The sequence below is a fragment of the Petaurus breviceps genome, unplaced genomic scaffold (genome assembly GCF_028583685.1).
Source record: "Petaurus breviceps papuanus isolate PSGF00001 unplaced genomic scaffold, PetGlider_PUasm1.0 90779, whole genome shotgun sequence".
NCBI classification, from domain to species: Eukaryota; Metazoa; Chordata; class Mammalia; order Diprotodontia; family Petauridae; genus Petaurus; species Petaurus breviceps.
Window position 1 is genome coordinate 10,637,656 of NW_027187344.1, and position 27,868 is coordinate 10,665,523.

General features: G+C 38.2%; 1 protein-coding gene and 1 pseudogene across 1 annotated transcript in view; one reads left to right on the forward strand and one right to left on the reverse strand.

Annotated features, from left to right (window-relative positions):
- Positions 1–27,868, reverse strand: part of CERCAM (cerebral endothelial cell adhesion molecule) — a 62,067-nt gene that overhangs the window by 4,974 nt on the left and 29,225 nt on the right. The window lies entirely within an intron of this gene.
- LOC138147241 (large ribosomal subunit protein uL15 pseudogene) lies at positions 4,109–4,670 on the forward strand (annotated as a pseudogene).

Consider the following 27,868-nt stretch of genomic DNA (forward strand, 5'->3'; position numbering starts at 1 on the left):
GCCCCTGGCAGTCCTCAGCAGGAGTCCTAACTCAAAAAAAAAAAAAAAGGCAACTGCCGCCAACTGCCAACCGCAGGACCGTTAGCTCGGCTTTTCACTTTCTCTTGCTCTGCTATGTCAGCACGTCCATGGGGCATGGGAGATCTTTAAATCCCATAACCTTTACAGATACACACAGAGATAAGATGGAGGGTTGGAGTATAATTTATTATGCTTCAGGTGACGCAAAAAAAGCAGGGGTAGCAATTATGATCTCAGACAAAGTTATGGATAAAATAGATTTAATTAAAACAGATAAACAGAGTAATTATATTTTGATAAAAGGTACCATAGACAATGAAGAAATATCAATATTGAACCTATATGCACCAAAAACTATTCCTTCTAAATTTTTAATAGAAAAGTTAAATGAATTACAGGTGGAAATAGATTGTAGTGCTATAATAATAGGGGACTTTAATCTATTCCTTTCAGAACTAGATAAATCTGGTCAAAAAATAAATAAGAACTAAAGGAGGTGAATAGAATTTTAGATAAGTTATATATGACAGATATCTGGAGATTACTGAATGGAAATGGAAAGGAATACACCCTTTTCTCAGTGGTTTATGATACCTTTACAAAGATTGGCCATATATTAGGACATAAAAATTTTATAGTTAAAAGCAGAAATATTAAAAGTATCCTTTTCAGGTCACAATGCAATGGAATTATATTTAATAAGGGACCATGGAAACATAGATTAAAAACTAATTGGAGACTAAACAATCTAATCTTAAAGAATGAGTGGGTTAAAGAACAAATCATAGAAACAATAATTTCACTAAAGAGAATTACAATGAGACAACATATTAAAACCTATGGGATACAGCAAAAGCAGTGATCAGAGGAAAATATATATCTCTAAATACATACATCAATAAAATAGAGAAATTGGAAATCCTAAAAATTAAAGGTGAGATAAATAAAATTGAGTGTAAAAAAAATCATTGAGGGGCAGATAGGTGGCACAGTGAATAGAGCACCAGCCCTTTCAGAAGGACCTGAGTTCAAATCTGGCCTCAGATACTTAACACAAAACTAGCTGTGTGACCTTGGGCAAGTCACTTAACTCCAATTACCCTAACTTCCCCTCTCCAAAAAGCCAAAAAAAATCATTGAATTAGCAAATAAAATTAGGAATTGGTTTTATAAAAAAAAATCAATGAAATTGATAAATGGTTGGTTAATTTTATTTAAAAAGAGAGAGTAGAAAACCAAATCACTAGTATTAACAATGAAAAGGGTGAATATGCCACCAATGAAGATGAAATTAAAGCAATTATAAAGAGTTATTTTGCCTAATTATATGCCAATAAATTTCACAATTTAAGTGAAATGGAAGAATATTTACAAAAATACAAATTGTCTAGATTAGCAGAGGAAATAGAAATCTAAACAGACCTATTTTAGAAAAAGAAATTGAACAGACCATAAATGAACTTCCTAAGAAAAAAAGCATAAGGACCAGATGGATTTACAAGTGAATTCTGTCAATCATTTAAAGATCAACTAAATCCAACATTACATAAATTATTTGGAATAATAGGCAAAGAAGGAAGCCTACCAAACTCTTTTTATGAAACAAATGACACTGATAGCTAAATCAGAACAAAGAAAAACAGATAAAAAAAATTATAGACCAATTTCATTAATGAACATGGGTACAAAAATCCTAAACAAAATACTAGCTAAAAGATAACAACAATATATAATAAAGATTATATATTATCACTAAATGAGATTTATATAAGGAATGCAGGAATGGCTTAACATAAGGAAAACTATGAACAGTATTGATTATAACAACAGAAGTTTAAATAATCATATGATTATATCAATAGATGCATAAAAAGCTTTAGATAAGATACAACACTCATTTCTATTAAAAACACTTGAAACTATAGGTATAAATAGATTTTTCTTAATATTGATAAAAAGCATTTACCTAAAGCCATCAACAAGCATTATTTGTAATGAGGATGACCTAGAAGCCTTCCCAGTGAGATCAGGTGTGAATCAAGGATGTCCACTGTCACCAATATTATTCAATATTGTATTGGAAATTCTAGCAATAGCAATAAGAAAAGGGGCAGCCAGGTGGCTCAGCGAGTGGGAGCACCGGCTCCAGTGTTGGGATGACCTGGATTGAATCCCGGGCTCAGATACTCAGCACCACACCCAGAAATCACTGGCCATGTAACCTTGAGCAAGTTACTTAACCCCAATTGCTTAAAAAAAAAAATAGCAATAAGAAAAGAAAAAGAAACAGAAGGAATTAGAATAGGGAATGAAGTAATAAAACTATCTCTTTTGCAGATGATATGATGATATACTTGGAAAATCTCAAAGACTCAACAAAAAAGTTACTTAAAACAATAATTTTAGCAAAGTAGAAAAAATGTAAAGTAAATCCACATAAATCATCAGCATTCTTATATATCACAAACAAAACTCTGCAAGAAGAGATAGTAAGAGATACACCTCTCCCCCTTTAAAACGACTCTAAAGAGTATAAAATACCTGGGAGTACACTCACCAAAACAAACCCCGGAACTCTATAAACAAAATTATTTTTTAAAAAACCTTATCTACAAATAAAATCAGATTTAAATAACTAGAGAAGTATTAATTATTCATGGATGTTTTTATTATAATAAAACAGCAATTTTACCTAAGCTAATATATATTCAATGCCATCCCAACTGTGTTACCAAAAATTTATTTTACTGAGTGAGGAAAAAAATAAGAAAATTCATTTGGAAGAACAAAAGTCAAGAATATCAAAGGAACTAATGAAAAAAAATGTAAAGAAAGTAGATTTAGCAGTACCAGATCTTAAACTATATTACAAGGCAGTAATTGTCAAAACTATCTGGTACTGGCTAAGAAATAAAAAGTTATATCAATGAAACAGAGTAAAATACAATTTATAGCAGCAAATAAATATATTAACCTTGTATTTGACAAGTGTAAAGATGTCAGATTTGGGGATAAAAATTGTTGGGAAAACTAGAAAGCAGTATGGCAGAATTAGGCATAGACCAATATCTTACACCATTTGCCAAGATAAGGCCAAAATGGATACATGACCTAGATATAAAAAGAGCTATTACAAGAAAATTTGAAGAACGTGGAACATTATTTATCAGACTTATGAATAAGCAAACAATTTATGAATAAACTACAGAGAACAGAGTGAGGTATAAAATGGATAATTTCCATTACATTAAATTTAAAAAGGTTTCGGGTTTTGGGTTTTTTTTTTTTTTGCTTTTATTTGGAGGGGGGAAGGCTGGGCAATTAGGGTTAAATGACTTGCCCAAGGTCAGATGGCTAGTGTTAAGTGTTTGAGGCTGGATTTGAACTCAGGTCCTCCTGACTCCAGAGCCGGTGCTCTATTCACTGTGCCACTTAGACACCCCCAAAAAAGGTTTTGTACAAATAAAACAAATGTAGCCAAGATCAGAAGGAAAGTAAAAAATTGGAGAAAAAATTTTATGCAGTTTCTCATATCTCAAACATATAAAGAACTTTGTAAAACCTATAAGAATACTAGTAATTCCCTAATTGATAAATGGTCAAAGGATATGAACAGACAATTTTTAGATAAATAAGAACAATTTCTGATCATATGAAAAAACTCTCTAAATCATTATTGATTAGAGAAATGCAAATTAAAACAACCTTGAGATATCATTTTATACCTATCAGATTGGCTAAAACGACTGAAAGGGAAAGCAACTGATGACATGAAAAAATTGGGATACTTATTCATAGTTGGTGGAATTGTGAACTAATCCAATCATTTTGGAGAGCAATCTGGAATTATGCCCAAAGAGTTATTACACTGCCTATATCCTTTGATGCAGCAATGCCACTACTACTAAGTCTATTTCCAAAGATGATTAGTGAAAAAGGAAAAGGACCTGTATGTTCTAAAATATTTATAGCAGCTCTCTTTGTGTTGACAAAGAACTAGAAATTGTGGAAATGCCTGTCAATTGAGGAATGACTGAACAAGTTGTGGTATATGATTGCAATGGAATACTACTATGCTATAAGAAAGGATGAGTCTCGCGACACTTGCGGCACAGCTTCCTTTTCTCTTTTGCGGCGGCTTGCAAGATGCCTTCCCGACTAAGGAAGGCGCGGAAGCTCCGCGGGCACGTCAGTCACGGCCACGAAGCAAGCAAGCACCGAAAGCACCCTGGAGGCCGTGGCAATGCAGGAGGGCTGCACCATCACCGGATCAACTTCGACAAATATTATCCAGGTTATTTTGGTAAAGTGGGTATGAGGCATTACCACTTGAAGAAAAACCAAAGCTACTGCCCAACTGTCAACCATGATAAGCTGTGGACTCTGGTCAGTGAGCAGACCAGGATTAATGCTGCCAAAAACAAGGAGGGCCTTGCCCCTATCATTGATGTTGTACGGTCGGGCTACTACAAAGTCCTAGGAAAAGGGAAACTCCCCAAGCAGCCAGTCATTGTGAAGGCGAAGTTCTTCAGCAGGCGAGCAGAGGAAAAAATCAAGGGCGTCGGTGGAGCCTGTGTCCTTGTGGCATAAACATCCAGCGTTAGCAAATAAAACACATGACTTCATTGTTAAAAAAAAAAAAAAAGAAAGGATGAGCTCAGTGATCTTAGTAAACATGAACAGACTTGCACAAAATAACAAAGAACTAAATGAGCAGAACCAAGTGAACCTTGTATACAGTAACAGCAATATTGTTTTAAGAACCATTTTGAATGAATAAGTCAGTTTGACTATTACAAATACCTAATTAACTACAAAGGACATATGAAGGAAGATGTTATCTGCAGCCAAAGAAAGACATGATAAATAGAAGTATGTATAGAATGATTTTACACACACACACACACATATTTGTGTCTAATGGTAACTATCTCTAGGGTGGGGGGAGGAAAGAAAAAAAGGAAAAAAATTACATGATCTCTATTACATAATAAAAAGGAATAGAAAGTTATACATAATAGATTTGCAATTCCATGTGCAATCATCTTTTTAAAATCATACTATGCTATGGAAATGCTTCTTTTATTTCATATATTAAAAATAAATAAATTTTAAAACAGATCTTGGGATCTTTCTCAGACAAACTGCAATCTAACTATCCCTTCCCTATCTTGTATTAGTGTGGCTGATTTATTTGAACCTGTGTAAGACTTTACATTTGTCCGTATTGAATTTCATCTTATTAGATTCAGCCCCATTCTCTAGCCTCTCAAGATCTTTCTGGGTCATGACTCTGTCATTCAGTATGTTAGCAATCGCTCCAAGCTTTATGTCACCTGCAAAGTTTGATGAGTATCATCTATGCCTTTGTCCAAGTCATTAGTAAAAATGTTAAATGGCACAGGGTCAGCCAAATCCCTGAGGCACTCCACTGGAGACAACTTGCCAAGGTGACATTGAACCATTAGTAAATGACTGCCTTAAGAATCCAGTCATTCAACCTGTTCTAAATCCATCTAATTGTATCATCATCTAGTTCACACTTGTCCAAAAAATGAATTCCTCTAGATATCTGGATAATAAATCCAATTCCATGCCCTATTCTGTTTCTTTTGAATAAGATAAACCCATCCAGAGCCAGAATTCCACACCTGGGTTTCATCCCACCAAACTTCAGGAGTAGCTGAGGAAATTTTCCTCTTTGCAGTAGAACCTCTTGGCTTACTTGTTACTTACACTTTGTGCATCTGGTCACATATTTTACTACTGCTTCCTTTCTTGGATTTTGTCTCCTGTTAGGTTGGGGTATCCCAACTGCTAGTCTCTCTTTACTCTTGTTAATCTCTATGGTATCTAGGTTGGTGAATAGACATTTCTTTCCTCCATTTCTCTCCCACCCCAAGCAATAAAGATCGAGTGACTTTCCCAGGGTCACATAGCTAGTGTCAAATGTCTGAGGTCACATTTGAACTCAGATCCTCCTAATTCCAAGGTTGGTTCTCTATTCACTGCGCCACCTAGCTGCCCCCTCTTCTCCATTCTTTCATCTTAAAGTCCTTTTGATTAAATTGATTACAACTGATATCAACTCTTGCCAGCTTTTGTTAGGTGCACTCCATCCCTGGCCCAGAGTTTGTTATCTCTATATTCTAATTCTGTCACTCAGTCAATAAGCATTTATTAAATGCTTACTATGTTAAGCACAGAGCTAAGTGCTAAGGATAAAAACGAAAGCAAAAACAGGTCTGCCCTTAAAGAACTCACATTCCATTTGGGTAGACTATAGAAAAAATATAGATACAGCATAAATTGGAGGTTATCTTGGAGGGAAGGCACTAGGATTAAAGGAAAACAGGAAAAGTTGCTTACAGAAAATAGAATTTCATCTGAGACCTGAAGGAAGCCATGGTCCAGAAATTCAAATTCTATTCTCATACAACACCACAACAGAACTGTGGGTCATCCAAAGGGCAATGGAAAGATGCATAGTGGTTATTAAAAGGGGGCAACATCTCACCAATGATTATTTGCACACAAGAAGCTGATTAAAATATGCCATCCAAGAAATGCATGACTTAAAAAGGAGATGAGTTAGTCATGGATCAAGAATGAGGAATAACAGATGGACATCCTATATGTTGCACTGGTGCCCATAAATGCTCAGAAATCTAGAAGAAGTCTCCCAGATTGGTGGGAGGATTTCTGAGAGAAATTGTACAAGAGTTACACTGGAGAAGAAGACTTGTGATCTACATCTTTGGAGGGAGCATGTTCTTCCGGTATTTCATGGATCTGTTGAAGTACTGAAGCTTTAAAGTGCTGAACTCAAAGAATTTTTTTAGCATAGATGTGGAAGAAAAACTTTAGTAATTTATCAGAGCCATTCATATATCTATCTATCCACATAATTATACACAGTGTGTATGTGTAATAACTCTTTGGATAGAATGCAGAACTTGAAGTCAGGAAGACCTGAGTTCAAATTTAGTCTCAGATATTTCCTCTCTGTGTGACCAACCCTGGGTAGGTCACTTCACTGTTCTGTGCCACCTCAATTTACTCATCTGTAAAATGGGAATAATACTACCTCAATGCAAATGATACCACTCTGATGGCAGAAAGTGAAGAAGGATAAAAAAGTCTCTTGATGAGGGTGAAAGAAGCGAGCATAAAACCTGATTTGAAGCTTAACATTAAAAAAAAAAACAACTAAGATTTTGGCAAATGGTCCCTTTACTTCCTGGCAAATAGAGGGAAAAGAAATGGAAGCAGTATCAGATTTTATACTCTGGGGCTCAAAGATCACTGTAGATGGTAACTGCAGTCGTGAAATTTAGACACTGACTCCTTGGAAGGAAAGCTATGACAAATCTGGACAGCATAATAAAAAGCAGAGACCTCGCCTTGCTGACAAAGGTCCATATAGTCAAAGCTATGGGCTTTCCAGGAGCAAGGCATGGCTGTGAGAGTTAGACTATGAGGAAAGCTGAGCTCCATGGAATCAGTGTTTTCAAATTATGGTTCTGGAAAATATTTTTGAGAGTCCCTTGGACAGCAAGAAAGTCAAATCAATCAATACTTAAAGAAATTAATGCAGGCTATTCATTGAATAGCCTGAATGCCTTCACTGAAGCTTAAATACTTGGCCACATAATGAGAAGACAAGACTCGTTGGAAAAGACCCTGGTGTTGGGAAAGATTGAAGGCAAAATGAAATGGGGATGGCAGAGAATGAGAGGGCTAGATAGTGTCATGGGAACAGTAAATGTGAACTCAGACAGCTTTCTAGTGATAATGGAGGACAGAAGGGTCTGGCATGCTGTGGTCCATGAGGTCACAAAGAGTCAGACATGGCTGAATGAACAACAACAAAAACAACAAAGATTATTGTGAGAACTAAATGACTTAGTATTTGTAAAAATGCTTTGCAAACTTTGGAGGGATACATTTATATGTGCTAGCTATTATTATTATAATATATACACATATTAATATTTATAATCATTGCTTCTTAGAGAGCGATTCAAATGGTAGCATTATCTTTGTTAATCGAAACTTTCCCCACCCACACAAAGTCTTATAGATTTATGATACTTAGAAAATAAGGTAAGATTCCACAGTCAAGATTAAGTATAACCCAGGAGTATCTGGGCATGCTTAGTTCATCCAACATGGGAGTATCCTTGAGGGCTCTTTGGAGCATATTCATATTGCCTAACATGGAAGTCTCTGCATTCCCTACCACAAGTGGGGGTAGCCTCCTTTTACTGTCTGCCTTTGTCTTTAAAACTGGCAAAACCTAGATGTTTGCTCTCTTCTGCCTTCTTTCTGCTGTTCGTTTAGGCCCCTCTTAGCTGCTGGGTTCAGAAAGTGAAGATCTCATTCAATTCACCCACAGCACAGGTGCTGTGAACTTAACAAGTGAGAGGGGTCACAGAGATATTGTCAGAAATGAGATTTGAGTCTAGGCCCTTTGATTCTAGACTAGTGTTCTCTCCATTGTACAATGCTGACCTTAACCTTTCCCTCTTTTACCCCAGCTCTTAGAGCTGCTTGTTTTTGTTCTGTGTTGTTTGTCTTCAGTTTCAGGTGCCAGAGGTGGAACCAGGACTTTGAGCCACAGTGACCTTGGAGCTAGGATTGCAGACAAGGTGGTGTAACCAACCAGGCTGGCATGGAAGTCCTGAGGATCCACAATGCCTGGGACTCAAGACTGAGGAGGGTTTTGGACTTGGAACTGAAACTGTATGCTATAAAAATTATGCTAAACTATGAACCTAATCCTTTCACCTTCCCAGAGACAAAGCTGATGCAAAGCAGTGGGGAGGGAATTATACCTCCCACATGTTGGAGGAGATAATTATACAAATAATTACAAAATTATATAAAATATATGAAAGGCATAATAATTATACAAATTTGTATAATTATTATGCCTTTTGAAGTAAATGTCGTTGTTGTTCAGTCCTTCAATCATGTCTGACTCTTTGTGATTCCATGAACCATAGCACACCAGTCCCTTCTGTCCTCCACTATCTCTAGAAATCTGTCCAAGTTCATATTCATTATTCCCATGACACTATCTAGCCATCTCATCCTCTGCCATCCTCATTTCATTTTGCCTTCAATTTTCCCAACATCAGGGTCCTTTCCAATGAGACCTGTCTTCTCATGTGGCCAAAGTATTTTAGCTTCAGCTGCCCTATTTGACCTTCCAGTGAATACCTGAATTAATTTCTTTAACTATTGACTGATTTTACCTCCTTGTTGTCCAAGGAACTCTCAAAAGTCTTTTCCAGAACCATAATTTGAAAGTGTCAATTATGTGGCACTCAGCTTTCCTCATAGTCCAACTCTCACAGTCATATATTGCTACTGGAAAAACCACAGCTTTGACTATATGGACCTTTGTCAGCAAGGCGAGGTCTCCGCTTTTCAGTATACTGTCCAGCTTTGCCATAGCTGTCCTTCCAAGGATTCGGAATCTTTTAATGTCATGTCTGCAGTCACCTCCTGCAGTGATTTTTGAACCCAAGAATATAAAATCTAACACTATTTCCATTTCTTTTCCTTCTGTTTGCTAGGAAGCAATGGGACCATTTGCCAAGATCTTAGTTGTTTTGATGTTAAGCTTCAAACCAGATTTTACATTCTCCTCTTTCACTTTCACCAATTCTTAATTTCTCTTCATTTTCTGACATCAGAGTGTTATCATCTGTATATCTGAGATTGATGTTATTCCTTCAATCTTATTTCTTCTAGTTTTTGATTCAACCAGCCTGGCATTTCTCATTATATGCTTTGCATATTAATTAAATAAGGTGACAGTATTCAGCCTTGTCATACTCATTTTCCAATCTTAAGCCAATCAATTGTTTCATCTTCACTTCTAACTGTTGCTTCTTGACCTGAATATGGGTTCCTCAGGAGATGAGTAAGATGATCTGGTACTCCCATCTCTTTGAGGACTTGCCACATTTTGTTGTGATCCACATAGTCAAAGGCTTTAGGGTAGTCAATGAAACAAAAATAGATGTTTGTTTGTTTTTTCTGGAATTCCTTCTCTTTCTCTACAATCCATCAAATGTTGGCAATTTGGTCTCTAGTTCCTTTGCCTCTTTGAAAACCAACCTGCTCAGGGGCGGCCAGGTGGCTCAGCGAGTAAGAGCACCAGCTCCAGTGTCGGGATGACCTGGATCAAATCCGGGCTCAGATACTCAGCACCACACCCAGAAATAACTGGCCATGTAACCTTGAGCAAGTTACTTAACCCCGATTGCTTTAAAAAAAAAAAAAACAACCTGCTCTGCTGGTGATTGTCAGTTCACATATTGCTGAAAATTGGCTTGCAAAATCTTAAGTATAACCTTGCTGGCATGTGAAATAAGCACAGTTGTTTGGTAATTTGAACATTCCTTGGCATTGTCCTTTAGGATTGGGACACAAACTGATCTTTTCCAATCCAGTGGCCACTGTTGTATTTTCCAGATTTCTTAACCCATTGAGTGCAGCACTTTAACAGCATTATATGTTAGGGTTTAAATAGCTCAGTTGGAATTCCATCACCTCCACTAGCCTTATTGTTAGCAATGCTTCCTAAATCCAACTTGACTTTATTCTCCAGGATGTCTGGTTCTAGATTAATAACCACACCATCTAGTTATCAGGGATGTTAAGATATTTCTTTTATAGTTGTGTGTGTGTGTTTTTGCCACCTCTTCTTAATCTCTTCTGCTTTTATTAAATCCTGATCATTTTTGTCTTTTATAATGCCCATTTTTGCATGAAACTTTCCCTTGATATCTCTAATTTTCTTGAAGAGGCCTCTTGTCTTTCCCATTCTATTGTTTTCTTCTATTTCATTGAATTGCTCATTTAAGCAAACCTTATCTCTCCTTTCTATTCTCTGGAATTATGCATTCAATTGAGTATATATTATTCCCTTCTTTTTTGCCTTTCACTTTCCTTCTTTCCTCAGCTAATTGTAAAGCCTCATCAGACAGTCATTTTGTTTGCTTGCTCTTCTTTTTCTTTGGAATGTTTTTTTTGTTGTTGTTGTCATCTCCTTTACAATATTGTGAACCTTTGTCCCTAGTTTTTTTTTAGGCACTCCATCTACCAGATCTAATCCCGTAAATCTATTCATCACTTATGCTTAATATTCAACAGGATGTTATTTAGATCATACCTACATGATCGAATGGTCTGTGCCTCATAAGGCAGTGATCCAGGATGGGTTTGAAGTAAATATTCCTTTATAAAAGCTAATCTGAATGTCAGAAGTTAAATGAACTGGGGCATAGGGGACCCACCTCTTACAAAGGAGGACACTATCAGTAGGAGCTGGCTCTATAGGTTGAGAACCTAGACATCCCTAGTCCCCCCTGAGAGTACTGGACAACCTTGAAAGAGAGATGAAATCTAGCACACCCTGCCTTCCAGGCTGTAGGGGTGGTGGGACCACAGTGGTCCCTCAATATTATATTGTCACACTTAAAACAAGGTTATGGTTGCCTTTTGGGGAATCAATGTTTGGTAGGAGAGAGCTAAATTAGTGGGAGTGAGCTAAGTATTACCTTCCCTTTGAGTGGCCAGGGAAATTGGTTTTTATTCTGAATCTCTTATCATTATACTATAGATATTTTGGATGTGGTAAATAGATATAATTCTAGCTCAATAAGCCTCTTGGAGATAGAAGACTGAAAGAAAAGAGGACCCAAACACAAGTCCTGGACCCTCCCTGCCTCTCCCCTATCTGAGAGCTGCTGATTTGCTTGGAATGCCCCCCCCCTTACTCTCCACAAAGGTGGATAATACATTCTTTCTTAGAGACAGTGGGCCAGATTCCAGATCCAATATTTCTCCTTATCACAACCAGGTCAGTTACACCTTGTGTTAGACAACTACTAACAAAGATTAAAAAATAAAATAAACCACTTCAGAAAACCAACCAAGACATCACCAACATCAGGAGTCACATGCAACAGCCGACGCCCAACATCCCTCGTCCACTACTCCAGTGAAGAGGGCAGCTCCATAGGTGCTTCATGAATGGAGCCCTGAGCCCGGAGTCGGGAAGGCCTTGTGATCCAAGCCTTTGGAGGGAGAATGCTCCTTAGGCACATCACAGATCGATTGGAGTGCTTAAGTTTTAAGGTGCTGAATTCAGAGGATTTTGTTATTATGTATGGTCAAGGCCATTTTATACACACACATATATATTTACATACATACATACATATACATATGTGTGTATAGATACATACACTGGGGTGGTGCAGTGGACAGAATACAGACCTTGGAATCAAGAAGACCTGAGTTCAAATACGACCTCAGATATTTACTAGTTGTGTGATCCTGGGAAAGTCACTTGACTCCTGTCTGCCTCAGTTTCCTCATCTGTAAAAATGATCTGGAAAAGGAAAAGGCAAACCACCGCAGGATCTCTGCCAAGAAAACCCCCAATGCGATCATGGAGAGTTGAGATAGCTCACCAATAACATACAGCAAGAGCTCCTACCTCCCAGAGTGAGGATTAAATGAGATAATGCTTGCCGACTGGCTGACTGTTTAGCTGAGTGGTATGACGCCACTCAGAACTTTGTTTTTGCTGTTTTTAATCTATGATGGGAGGGTTCCTCTTGGGCCAGCATTACACAATGGAGAAAACCCTAACTCTGAAATCAGAAGACCTAGACTCCGATCTCCTTTCTGATGCGACTTGTGTGATCCTGAGCAAGGCGTTTAAACTTTGGAGGCCTCAGTTTCTCCATCTATAAAATGAGGGTCTTGGACTTAGTGGCTTCTGAGATCAGTCGGTCTTTAGTCCTATGCCCAAATGGGAAAGGTGATGTGAATGGTAAATATGGATATATTAAACGAGGAAAGCTCAATTCAGAGGTTTTTCTGGTAGTAATGGGGGTGAGGGGAGATGTAAAAGTACAAGGCAGCTTGTGGGCCATTTCGAATATGTTGAAAGTAAATTATTTTACATTTTAAACCTTAGACCGAGGGAAGGGGTTGGGGGAAAACAGTTGCTCTGGTATTTAGGAACACTTTCTAAACTGTCTAACTACAGCACCAGTCTCACATACATGGAAGGTATCAATAAGTGACCAATAACCAATACCCTAAAATCTTAATCTCTACATACAAGAACTGGGCTGCCCTTGTTGCACTCTGATTTTACGTATAGTGTATGCACTCTGCCCCACAACACCAGCATACCTAGAATTTCCTTATCTTGGGTACATGTTGTTTCCACCGATAAAATGAAAAGAGTTCCTGGAGAAAAGATGCTACTGAACTTTTGTCTTTATATCACTAATGTTCAGCACAGCACTTCTACATGCTCTGTAGGAAGCCTCTCCCTACTCCCCTTAATTCTAGTGCCTTCCTTCTATGAATGGTTTCCTATTTTTTCATTATGTAGCTTCTCTATACATGTTTGTTTAGTTGTGAGCCCACTAGTGCGGGCAGGGATTGTGCTTTGCCTTTTTTTGTATCCTAGGACTTAACATTGACTGCTTGATTGACAGTGCCCGGATACTTAATAATGTTTTCATTGAATTGAATTCAATACTTTTAACTGTTTCTGTGGAACAGAAGAGATCTGGGGCAAGCAGAGTAGACTCAGGAGCCTAGAAACTGCATGAAGAGCTGGACTGTTTGGGATTCCCATTTCCCCTTCTGTCCTTTGAGAGAAGAGAGAGGAGGGTGCAGGGCCCTCCCTTTGTGCTGGGCCAAGGGGACAGGATCTGGATCCCAGCTGCCAGCTCCGGCCCTCTCCCTCCAGGGTTTCTAGGGCCTGCTCGAGGCTTATTTGTGTCTCTCGGTAATTTGAATGCAAGAGTACAGGACCTGAGAACAGGAGATGGAAGGCAGAGCACTACGGTGTAGAAATAGTATGGATCAGTCCCTGGTTCTGTGAGTCATGCAGAGCTTGTTGGTTACAAAGGGAGGTGAAACCTACCAGAAAGGAAGATTGATTGACTCCCTAGAAACCCCCAAGATTTTTCCCAGCTTAGGGCAGCCTCAGCCCCAGGGGGTACAATCAGTCTGGAGGGACTTCCAAGGCTAAGGCGGGAGAAAGGGTTTGCCAGAAAGGAAAGTTCTTTTTGACTGTGCAGGGTCTATGGACCTGATAAGGCATACAAGTTCCTTGTGTATTATTTACCGCCTAGAATAAACTGGTTCTGGGTCTCATGCCTTGTTGCTGGTCTTCTCTCTGTTCCATCTTTATGATATTTCTTCCTCCATCTCTCTGACTTTGCACTGGCCCTCTCCCATGCCTGGAATATGTTTCCTACTTAGCTCTGACTCAGTTTCCCTTTAAGATGCAACTTAAGCATAATCTTCTGCATGAAACCTCTCTTGATCCTCCCCCACTCCCCACCCCCATTTGCTAGCACTCTTCTTTTCTAACTACTTGGCATTTAACTACTTTGGAATATATTTTGCTGTTGTTCAACTGTTTTTCATGACTCCTCGTGATCCCATTTGGGGTTTTCTTGACAAAGATACTGGAATGATTTGCCTTTTCTTTCTCCAGCTCATTTTACAGATCAGACAACTGAGGCAAACAGGGTTCGGTGACTTGCTCAGGGTCATACAGCTAGTATTTGAGATCAGATTTGAACTCAGGTCTTCCTGACTCCAGGTTCAGCACTCTATCCACTGTACCATCTAGCTGTCCTTTGAAATATATACTCTTTCTCTATAAACTGTATATTTACATTGTGTGTATTTTATGTGTATTTATATATATTTTATATGTATTGTCTCCCCCTTTAGTATATAAACTCCTTAAAGAATGATGTTTCCTTCTTCATACTTTTGCCCACAATGTCTAGCACAGTAGTAGGTGCTTAATAAACAGTCATTGATTAATGGATTGGTTGAAAGGTCCCCAACATAATAAACAAAAGCTAGAAATAAATACACTATATGTTCCCCCAAAAGTATGATGATATTATTGAGAAGTCTCTCATGTTAATCATGGGTTCCATGTATGTAATGCTGGATTAAATTTAGGAGACTGAGCAGGGAGAGGCTCTGAAGATAGGCCAGCAGGATCTCTTCTCCTGCCCCCAATAAGAAACGTAAAGAGTAGCAGAAAGGACAGTTGAAGGACAAACTGAGAGAACAGGGCCCAGGCCATGTGGCAATGGAAAGTCATCTCCCACACTCCACCTAACCCTCCCTCTACTAAGATGTTCTATTGTTTTCCTTTGGTCTGGGGGATACATTACTAAATAGCTATTCCTTTGGCACCCATAGGGAGGTGATAAGATCACCTAAAATCTGAATCCATGATCTGCTCCATACAAAAATAGCTTTAGTTCTTGAGCGGACTATGATCCTAAAGGACCGGTCTTCCTACTCAAATACACAATAAGAGAACCATTGCATAGTTTGCTGCCCTCGTGTGACCAAAGGTGGAATTGCATTTACTCATCAAGAAGAGCCCTCCTGAGCTGTCAACCCTATGGGGCAGGCTCTTGGTTTCCTGGCTGCAAGGTTATAAGGAAGACTGTTGTCACGCGAGTTAAGAACAGGTAGGTGGTGGGGCAGCAGCCGGAAGTAGCACTTACAGAAAGCTGTTCAGACTCTGGTGGGCAGCCTCCACCCCACGTAATAATTCCCAATAGCAATGGGGTCCTGGGGAACAACCCCCATGGAAACACTGGTTAATAGAAGTCCAAAAATGAGGCATGGAGAGGGTTGTCATTTCCTGGAGGAAATAGGCCCTTCTCTCCACCTCCCATCCCCCAATGTCAATACTATATTTAGGGGATATGTTAGTAACCCCCCAAAAAAGGATGTGCAACACATTTTTAAGTTAAATTTCCATTATTAACACTTTCTCTATCTCTTTCTTAACTCTAAACAGCCAACAAAACAATAAATCTATGCCTAATTTGTAAAATTTGTCCATTTTGAAGTCATACTGAAATTTAACAATTTTCTCTTAGAAGCTGGTTAGAGCTGACTCCAGCACAATACTATATATGTGTCTTGGATATGGGACCTTTATCAGAGATTTTGATATGGAGATTTTTTTTCTCAGTTGACCACTTCCCTTCTTATCTCAATTGCATTGATTTTGTTCATATAAAACTTTTCGATTTTATGTTATTGAGATTATCTATTTTTTCTTTTGTGATTGCCTCTATAAATTGTTTGGTTAAGAGGTCCATAGCTTTTCAATGCTGTTGAAAGAAAGGTTAATGCCTTTTCAACAGTAGGCAGTGGCTTTTCAAGGTCACATCAGTAGTTTTATAGTTGCCTTAACATTGCTTTGCAGCCCCTAATAGGTGATTTTAGGGATTCAAAGCCTAGGCAATTCATGATTTTCAACATCAAGAAACCATGTTTCATACCTTTATAGCCTTAAATAAGTCACTTAACTTCTCTGGGCCTCAGTTTTCTCATTTGTAAAATAATGGCATTGGATTGATGACTTTTGATGTCCCTTCTGACTTCCAATCTATGACGCTGTGAAATAAGACAGGGGAGGGGCGGCCAGGTAGCACAGCGAGTAAGAGCACCTGCTCCAGTGTTGAGAAGACCTGGAGATCGAGTCCTGGGCTCAGACACTTAGCACCCACCCAGAAACACCTGGCTGTGTAACCTTGAGCAAGTTACTTAACCCCAATTGCTTAGGGGCGGCCAGGTGGCTCAGCAAGTAACAGCACTGGCTCCAGTATCGGGACGACCCGGATCAAATCCGGGCTCACATTACTTAACCCCGATTGCTTAAAAAAAAAAAAGAAAGAAAGAAGACAGAAGAAAGTTGGGTTGGAGCACTTTTCATAGAGATGGCTACATGTGCTTCAACACTTTGGTGCCCAAGAATGCATGTCAAAATCCTTTGGAATTTTTTTCTTGCTACAATCCAACCCTCCACTACAATTATAATGTAATAATCATCAGAACCATTTTGGTCTTAGTTATTTGGTTAAAAAATAAAAAAATAGAACAGTGGAGCAATAGCTAGTTAAGGAAGAATCAGAAATAATTGAACTCATGAGTTAATGTTTGATAAACACAGGAACTTTGTTATTTGGGGAAGAGCTCTTTATCTGACAAAAACTGCTAGAAAACCTGAAAGGCACTTTGGCAGAAATTAGGTCTAGACCAATATCTTGTTTTGTTTTTGTTTTGTTTTTTGAGGGGGGAAGGCAAGGCAATTGGAGTTAAGTGACTTGCCCAAGGTCACATAGCTAGTAAGTGTGTCAAGTGTGTGAGGCTGGATTTAAACTAAGGTCCTCCTGACTCCAGGGCCAGTGCTCTATTCACTGTATCACCTAGCTGCACCTAGACCAACATCTTAAACCATATACTATGATAAGCTCAAAAAGGGTGTGAGACATGAATATGGGACCACAATGTAAAAAATTAGAAGAGAATCAGATCAGGCATATTTCAGTCAGAGCTAGGGGTGGGTGGATGGAGGGATCCTAACCAAACAAGAGAAAGAGAAAGAGACAATTACACAACATTAAATAGATAATTCTCATTTTGTCAAATCAAAAAATTATTCTACATGAACAAAGAAGGAAAAAGAGCTAAGAAGAAAAACAAATTGTGAAAAAATCTTTGCGTCAAATAAATATCTCTGATAATGGTCTGATATCCAATTACATAAATCCAAGAGCCATTCCTCAATGGTTAAACGGTCAAAAACTATGAACAAACAATTAGTTCATCAAAGCATAGGACTGTAGATTTAGAATTGGAAGGATTTCATAGACCATCTAGGCCAACTCCCTCATTTTACAGATGAGGAAGCTTAAATCTAGTGAAGTTAAGTGAATTGCCCAAGGTTGTAGAAAAATTTGGAGGTGAGATCTGAATCCAGGGCCTCTTACTCCACAGTTAGGGCTATTTTCACTATACGATGTTCTCAAAAGAAAAATTACAAAGTACTTAGCAATTGTATGAAAGATTGTTCAAAATCACCAGGAATAAGAGAACTACACATAAAAATAATTCTCAGGATTCACCTCACACCAACAGCTGTTGGGGGAGATGTGAACTGGTCCAATCAATCTGAATAGAAATGTGAAATTATGGAGGGAAAATGACTACAATTTCTATGCCTTTTGACCCAGAAATCCTGCTACTAGGCATGTATCCCAAGAAAGTCCCATATACACTAAACGTTTGCTAGCAGCACTTTTTGTGACAGCAAAGAACTAGAAACCAGGATGTCTATAAATAGCAGAAATGCTAAATAAGTTGTAGTTGTTGTTTAGTAAAATTCAGCTGTGTCTGGTCCCATTTTGGGGTTTTCTTGGCAAGGATACTGGAGTGCTTTACCATTTCCTTCTCCAGCTCATTTTACAGATGAGGAAACTGAGGCAAACAGAATTAAAAGACTTGCTTAGGGTCACACAGCTAGTATCTGATGCTGAATTTGAACTCAGGTCTATCCTTACTCCAGGAATGGTGCTTTATCCATTTTGCCTTGCCCCTAATAAATAAGTTATAGCATATTAATGTAATGGAATTTTGCTGTATTGCAAGTAAAAGAACCCAGAGCTGTGCAGAAAACCATATAAACTGATAAGGAGCGAAGTAAGGAGAATCAAGAAAACGACATACACGACTAGAACAATGTGAACAGAAAGAACAGCAATAAAAGAAATAGAATCCTGCATCATTATAAATCCAAGGTTGGCCCTGGGGAATAGGTGAGAATGTGAATTTCCCTCTCTCCTTTTCAGAGGTGGGGGCCTATGGATGTGGACCATTGCCTATGCCATCAGATGTAGGTGCTGCACTGATTGTTTTTGTTGAACTGCTTTTTCTTTTCCTTTTTAATTATTTTTTAAAAGGAAGATCTGGGGAAGTGGGGAGTGATATAATCAGAAATTAATACAATGGGGGAAGCTATAGGTGGCACAGTGAATAGAGCACTGGCCTTTGAGTCAGAAGGACCTGAGTTCAAATCTGACCACTTAATCCCAATTGCCCTGCCTTTCCCCCTCCAAAAAGCAATAAATAAATAAATGAATATATGAATGAATGAACGAATAAATAATAAAAATTTAAAAATTAACATAATGGAAAAGATTAACAATAAAAATGAAATGGGAAAAAGTCTCCTTTTACCAGGGCTCCAGATGTGCATACCCAGAACCTCTTTGTTTATTATCGAGACCTGGATTCAGTAACAGCCCAAAATAGTTAAGTTTGAGCAGATGCTCTGCACCCGGACAATAGTGGAGGAGGGAAACTAGCCCTTAAACTAGCCCTTTCTAGGGAAACCCCCTAGAACTTGGGAAATCAGGATGGATTTACCACGTCCCTCTTGCACACCTCCAGTACATTATGTTCTGAGAGTCCATATGTGGACTCCCCCTTACCCTTCACTTAAAGCACAACCTGATGAAGGACTTTTCTTCAGGACCAAAGGGAACTCTATTGATCTACACAGCCAGCAGTGGGAATACAGAGGGAGCAATAGCAGTAAAAATGTCTCTAGGAGGCAGTTTTCTCAGTCATGCAAACCCAGGTCTCAGTGATCCAAAGCCAGAATATACCGACATAACATAAATAATGATGCTACTTTAGTTAGTTTACATATTTAGTGCTATACCAATCAAGCTACTGAGAGGTTACTTAATAGAACCAGATAAAATAATAGCAAAATTCATCTGGAGCACTGAAAAGTCAAAAATTTCAAGGAAAATAATTTTTAAAAATAGAAATGAAAGAAGCCTATCTAGTGTTAACCAGATCTCAAATTATCTAGAACACAGTGGTAATCAAATTTATTTGAAACTGGTTAAGAAGTAAAAAAGCTGATCAATGGAATGTACATTGAAACAGGGTATCTTTGTGTTCATAAAACTCTGGACACCAATTATTGCAACCTTATTTTTTAAAAAATTATGTTTTGTTTTTTTGAGGGTGAAGGCAGGGCAGTTGGGCTAGTTTTTTTGTGTTAAGTGTCTGAGGCTGGATTTGAACTCAGGTCCTCCTGACTCGAGGGCTGTTGCTCTATTCACTGTACCACCTAGCTGCCAACCCCCAAAAAAAATTATGAAAAACTTGAGAGGACTGTGGCAGAAATTAGGTTTAGATAAATATTTTACAACTCATACATAGCACAATAAGCTCCAAATGGGTTCATGACCTAAATATAAAAGGTCATATAAAAATAGAAGAGAACAGAAGATGGTAGCTAGCAAAACTATGGGTAGGGTAAAAACTTCTAACTAAAGGGATTAAAGAAATAGAAGGCAAAAGGGACCATTTCAATTACATAAAGTTGAATATCTTTTGCAGAAACAAAATCAATTTGGCCAAAATTAAGGGAGAATCCAGCAAATATCTTTTATAAAGGTCTGATATTCAAGATACAGAGTGATAAGATAAGATATATAAAAGTGATAAGATATATAAAAGAGATCTATTCTCAATTTAGAAGGCATCAAAGGACATAGTTTTCAAAAGAGAAAAAAAAAGCATGCTATGGACAACCATCTGAAGGAATGCTCCAAATAATAAATAATAAGAGAAATATAAATAGACCCCTCCCGCCCATCAGATTGATAAATATGGCAGAAGATGAATGTGGCAAATGTTAAAAGGACTGTGAAAAGACAAATGACAATATACTATTGGTGGAGCTATGCATTAATCCCACTATTTTGGTAACCAAATTGAAAATATAGTCCAAAAGTCACTAAATTATAAAAATGCCCTTTAATCTAGCAAAACCATTATTATTCACATATCCCCAAGGAGATTAAAGATAAAAGTAAAGTTTCAAGGGTGAGCTTGTAGTGACTCTCAAAAGCTGATTATTAAATTTTCATTGTGATTATATTCAGCTTGGAGTTTGACAAACAGGTTTTTATTTATCTTTTTTTATTTCTAGGCATAAGAGTGATAAAGAAAATGTTAATAATTCATATTAAACTGAAAGCTATGCTATGTGTAGTTATTTTTTTCAGAGAGTCAGTTGTTAAACATTTACCAGAGCACTATTAGAAAGATTCCACCTATACAAAAATATTAGTAGCAACACTTTTTGTAGTAGCAAGCAAGTAGAAACTGCCTGGTGAAAGATGAAATGATTGAGGAAACAAAGGTTTTATCTTCAAAGCATATCAATTTATTAAGCAATGCATGCCAATTTCCCAACAAACCAGGACCAGACCTCCTCAGGTTAGGCCTAGATCCTGAAAGCAAGGGAAGACAGACTTTTATACATTAAAAATAGTCAAATAAGGTCAATTAATAAAAAGGAAACAATACAATATTAAGTAATCTAATTTCTAATTGGAGGAAAGATTAGGGACTTTCTAAGTTGAGAGGGAGAGTGAACAGGTGTAATTCCCTGAAATCAGGAGGTATCCCACTCCCCAAAGTGTCTGTAAATAATCAAAGGAACATGGAAACACTGACTGACCAGTATGGGACCATTTTTCAGTTAAGACATATGGGTTGCTTGAAATGTACAATTGTGAAAAAACTCCTCGCATCAATCTTTGGATCTGACTGAGTTTCTGATCAACATAACCTAGGTTTTTGGTTAAGGGTCTCCAAACAACAGGGAGAGGTGGTCCACCTTCCCAGCCACACAGGGCTAGGTTCAAACAATACAACATAGTTTTCCCCCCAATTCCCACAACTGAATACACTTTTCTCACAATACAAAAATTGGATTAGGCCCATAATTGAATAGAAAGGGAATTGAACTAGCTCCAGAATTGAGTAACAAGATAGAGTAAGTGGGGGCGGCCAGGTAGCACAGCGAGTAAGAGCACTGGCTCCAGTGTTGAGAAGACCTGGAGATCAAATTCCGGGCTCAGACACTTAGCACCCACCCAGAAACACCTGGCCGTGTAACCTTGAGCAAGTTACTTAACCCCGATTGCTTAAAAAAAAAAAAGATGGAGTAAGTGGGGTTCACTCAGTCTCCACAATTAACCATTTGCTGATCTAATCCCCTCAATTTTCTCAAAACAAAGCAGGTGCCCATCAGTAGGGGAATAGCTAAACAAATTATGGTAGAGAAATGTGACAATACCACTATGACATAGAATTGATGACTATAAAGAATTCAGATAAACTTGGGAGATTTGTATGAATGGAAGCAAAACAAAATAAACAGAACCAGAAGAAGAATTTACACAATGAACACAATAGATAAAGCAAAAACAACAACAGCAACAATATTGAAAGACTGTAGAACTCTGATTAATGCAGTGACCGTCATGGCTTCAGATGGTAAAGCATGCCTCTTGGCCAAGGATCAGCAGATGGCATAGAAAATGAGGCACATATTTTTAGCCATTGCCAATGGGTTGATTTGTTTTGCTGGATTATATTTATTTTTTATAAGAGAGAGTTCTATGGAGGTGGAGGAGTTAGTCATTGGGAAGGAACAGTGATGTAAAAAAAGGCATTAATAAACCTTTTTAAATGTTTTGAAGTATTGATCTGCTGGATGTTGTGGATATGACCCAACCACAGAGTTCCTAAGAAGAAATCAATATACAGCCTACAAAGTTTATTCTATATTCTAGATCTGCATAAGCAGAAAATCTACAGAGGAGGAAGGAAGAGGGTCAATAGTGAGGAGAAAAGATTCAGACACCTGGTTTCATGTCTCCCTGACCCCCAATCTATACCCTGATCTTAACTAATTGAAGAACCCAAAGTCCCTTAATTTTTTTTTTATTTTTTTTTGCAGTCATGAAAAACATGTTTTCAGTTTAGCCATGTTGCAAAAGGAACATAGACAAAAAGAAAAAAGAAAAAGAAAGTGTAAAACTATGCTTCGATCTACATTCAGATTCCAATAGTTCCTTCTCTGGAGGTGGATGGCACTTATCATCATGAGTCCTTTGGAATTGTCATGTGTTGTATTGCTGAGTATCTAAGTCATTCACAGTTAATCATCATATAATATTGATGTTATTGTGTACAATGATCTCCTGGCTCTGCTCACTTCACTTAAAAAAAAAGTGATCAGGGTTATGTGACTTGCCTAGGGTCACACAGTTAGTAAGTATCTGAGGCTAGATTTGAACTCAGGTCCTCCTGACTTCAGGGCTGGTGCTCTATCTGATGGGGTGCTTGGGTACTTGTGCCTGGACCCCACTTCCAAGATCACTTTCTCTCTAGCTTCAAAATGCTATTGTCTCCCCAGCCCAAGGACCCCATGCCTACCATAATCCCAGTGAGGAAAACTATCTCTTCCTGTCACAAGAACAAGATGATCTCTGTAGAATTTCCCTTGTATGAACAGGACTATCTTGTACCCATAGAGTTATCCTGTATTGACTCCCACAGTTACTGTATACAAGCCAAAGGTCAAGCTATAGACTTCATCTCTCGAAGCTATCTTGCTACAGACCTAACAGACCACCCTTAGTAACACCCCCCCCTCCCAGTAGTGAATGATGCCTGTGACCAAGGTTATATGTTATCACCCAATTAGCATATCTACCAGATAATCCACTACTTTTTCTATATAAACTTTAGCATCATTCCTGTTCAATTGCAAAGTTCCTTAAGGAGGTCTGCCCACCATATTAGCATAAAATATTAGCAAAAATAAACTTTTGCCAACTTGACTTTAAGTTTGAGTCTGTGAATTCATTCCAGGCAACCCTCTCCTGTACTTCAGTCCTTGAGGGATCCCTGAACCTCTCAAACCGAATCATATCCACTGTGTCATTTAACTGCCCCCTACTCACTTTACTTTGCATCAATTTATATAAATCTTCCCAGGTTTTCCTGAAGCCATCCTGCTTGTTATTTTTTAAATTATTTTTATTTTTCTTTATTATTATATCATATATTATGTTATTACAATTATATTAATCATTTATTTTTAGTTTTCAACATTCACTTTTATAAGATTTTTAGTTTCAAGTATTCCCCCTCCCTTCCTTCCCAACACGGTATGCATTCTGATAGAGGCTATACAGTACAATCATATTAAACATATTTCGACATTAGTCATGTTGTGAAAGAAGAATCAGAACAAAAGGGGAAAATCACAAGAAAGAAAAAAAAAAGAAAGAGAGAAAATATTATGCTTTGATTTTCATTCAGACTCCCTAATTCTTTCTCTGGATGTGTACAGCATTTTCCATCTTGAGTCTTTTGGAATTGTGGCCTTGAGGCCACATGTGGCCCCCAAATATGGCCCTTTGACTGAATACAAACTTCACAAACCAAACAGGAGATCTATTCTGTGAAATTTAGATTCAGTCAAAGGGTGGCACTTCAGCACCTAGAGGGCCACATGTGTTCTCAATGCTGCAGGTTTCCCACCCCATCTTAGATCTTTGCATTGCAAGCTAAGTCTATCAAAGTTGGTTATTGCACAATGTTGCTTTCACTGTATACAATGTTTTGGTTCTGCTCACTTCACTCAGCATCAGTTCATGTAACTGTTTCCAGGTTTTTCTGAAATCTGCCTGCTCATCATTTCTTATGGAACAATAGTATTCCATCATAATCATAAACCACAACTTATTCAGCCATTCCTCAATTGATGGGCATCCCCTCAATTTCCAATTCTTTGCCACCACAAAAAGAACTACAATAAATATTTTTCATATATAAAACCTTTCCCTTTTTCTTTAATCTGTTTGGGTTACATACCTCAAGTAGTGGTATTGCTGTATCAAAGGTTATACACAGTCAGTTTTACAGCCCCCAAAGTGCCTTAATTGAGATCTTAGTCAAGGCCTGGTAAAAGACAAGAGTTCCTCTTGCTAGTTTATAACTATTATTCTCCCTCTTCAGTACCTGAAGCAATTTACCTATCCTGTAATGCACTGGATCAAGAGAAATGACCAGGTATTTAGGGTCTTCTAGACACTGACTCAGAAGTGACACTGATTTTTCAAAACATTTATTTATTTATTTAATGATACTTAATTTTTTCCTAATTACATGTAAAAAATAATTTTTAACATTCTTTTAAAAAAATTTTTTTGAGGTCCAAATTCTCTCTCTCCTTTACCTCCACCCCTCCCTGAGATTTGGGTTATATGTGTTCAGTCATGGAGCAAATGATATCCAGATGATATTTCCAGAGGCAGCTAGGTGGCTCAGTGAATAGAGCACTGGCCCTGGCATCAGGGGGACCTGAATTCAAATCTGATGCCAGACACTTAACACTTAACTAGCTGTATGACCTTGGGTAAGTCACTTAACCCCAATTGCCCTGCAAAAAAAAAGCAAAAACAAAAAAAAACCTTATTTCCATATTAGTCATATTGTAAAAGAAAACACAAACAAAAAAAATCACCACAAAAAAAATAAAGTGAATAATAGTATACTTCATTCTGTGTTCAGATTACATCAGTTCTTTCTCTGGAGGTAGATAGTATTTTTCATTATTAGTCCTTTAGAATTGTCTTGGATCATTGTATTCCTGAGAGTAGCTAGATCATTTCCAGTTGTTAAATCATATAATATTGCTATTACTGTGTATAATGTTCTCCTATTTCTGCTCTACCACTAGAGTGGGGAACCATCATCCTGATTGGTCAAGTGAAAGAGAAGCTGATGGAGCTCTAAAATTGTCAAACCAATACAGTATTTCCTTGCTGGAATAGCGAGAGAAATAATAGCAATCAATAAAGAATTTCAGGGGAAAAGGGAGGGTAATAATGCCCATCACTTGCTATTCATATCTTGTTTGGCTGAGACAGAAGGCAAGGAGACTCGAAGACAAGACAAGAAGGCTTCATAATGAATTGTTGACTACACCTCAACCAAGTAGCATCCATGGTTTCCACTAATGTTCCTGAGATTAATAATTGCCTTGGACAGGGGCGGCTAGGTGGCACAGTGAATAGATCGCCAGCCCTGGAGTCAGGAGGACCTGAGTTCTGATCTGACCTCAGACACTTGACACAAAAACTAGCTGTGTGACCTTGGGCAAGTCACTTAATTAATTATATTAATAATAATTGCCTTGAACTGCTTAAGTACCTTCTCTGAGCAATGGCATGTAGATGGGCAAGGTACAGCAGCATTTCAGAACTGTGTTAGACTTGGATTCAGTGGTACTAGTAATTTTTTTTTAAAGCAATCGGGGTTAAGTAACTTGCCCAAGGTTACACCGCCAGTTATTTTTGTGTGGGTGCTGAGTATCTGAGGCTGGAACCGATCCCGGGTCTCCCGACTCTGGGGTCGGTGCTCTTACTGTGCCACCTGGCCACCCCGTTACCAGTAATTTTCATGGAGTGGCCAGGCATGTCTTCAATATACCTATTTCCAACTCTACTTTGGTCAATTCAATTCAATTAGGTAAACATTAAGCATCTGTTATGTGCCAGACATTGTTCTAAGCACTGAGAATACAAATAAAGAAGACAGTACCTGCCTTCAAGGAGCTTGCAATCTAACATGAGAAGATGGCACACAGAAGGGAGGAGAAACAGCAGTGGGTACCTGGCAGGGGCATCTTGTTCCTTCAGGTTGAAACCAAGGAGAGCGTCAGATTGAAAGTGAAGTGAACTGGAAAGTCCAAATGCTGCCTAGGAAAGCTTTGGGGTTTTAGTACTCCACCCTCCAGCCCTCCAAACAGAGGACAGAGGAGCCTGAGGGAGGTAGGGAAGAGCTGAAGTATCCAAAGGCTGAGTTAACAGCTTGGTGATGAAATTTGAAGTGATCAGTTCATCCTGTGGGATGAGGTGGAACAGTAATCATGTTCTGTGGAGTTGAAACCAAGCAAAGGTGCAGATAGAAAGTAGAGTGATCATTCATACATGGATCCTATAGGTCAATGAGGGCGTGGAGGAAGTCCTATGACTTGCTAACTCCAACATAGATATTCTAAGAGCCATTCAAAAATCGCTAGCAGCCATCCCAGTCAATATTGGCTTAGTGATATAAGATGAAGGGGAGATGTCATCCTAATGGTATGAGCTAAGAATGGATTTAAAGTGTAAGAAAATACATTAAAGATGAGACCCAAGAAAGAGTACATATTTTTACCCCAATTCATGGATGATAGAATCATAGATTGAAAGGTAGGTAAGAAAGGACCCTCAAAGCCAACTAGTCCAACATTTTACAATTGGGAAAATTGAGGCTCAGAGACATTAAATGACTTGCCCAAGGTCACACAGATAAGTATCTTAGGTGGACTTTGAACCTGGGTCCTCTGCCTCCCAAGTCAGAGCCACAAGCAAAGTAGATATGAAGTAAGAAATGGAGAAAATCCCTAGGCTAGACATCTCCAGATGCTATTTATCAATTCCAACTTTGCCATTTCAGTGACCAACTACCTCAGCTGTTAGCACAAATGACCTACCTTGACTTCTATAGTCAATCTTCAAATGATCTCCTTGATTTGCACATTACTTTCAGGCCTTTAGATCACAAATCATCCATGCCTGCCTATACTGAATAACTCTTCTTGTTGTCCTCCCATAAGCTCAATGGGGGTAGCGTGGGGTAGGGGTGGGGAAGTGGTCTACATTTATTATTTTCATTTCCTTTTCTCTTATTCATATCTCAATCCCTTGAAGTCTTGCTTCCATATTCATACAACTGAAACTACTCTCTTCAATGTCACAAATAGTTTTTTAATTGCCTAATTTTATGACTTTTTCTCAGTTTTCAACAGTCTTGATTTATTTATAACATTTAACACTGTTGACCACAACTCTTGGATAGTCTCTTTTCTCTGAATTTTCATGTCTGAACTCTTTCTTGGTTCTCCCAACAGCCTGACACTGCCTTCTGTTTCCTTTGGTGGGCCATTCTTGATGCTATACCCTTTTAACCATGTGTCGAAAGGTTCTCTCATGCTTCCTCTTTTGTCCAATATTTTCTTTTTTGTTTTTTTTTT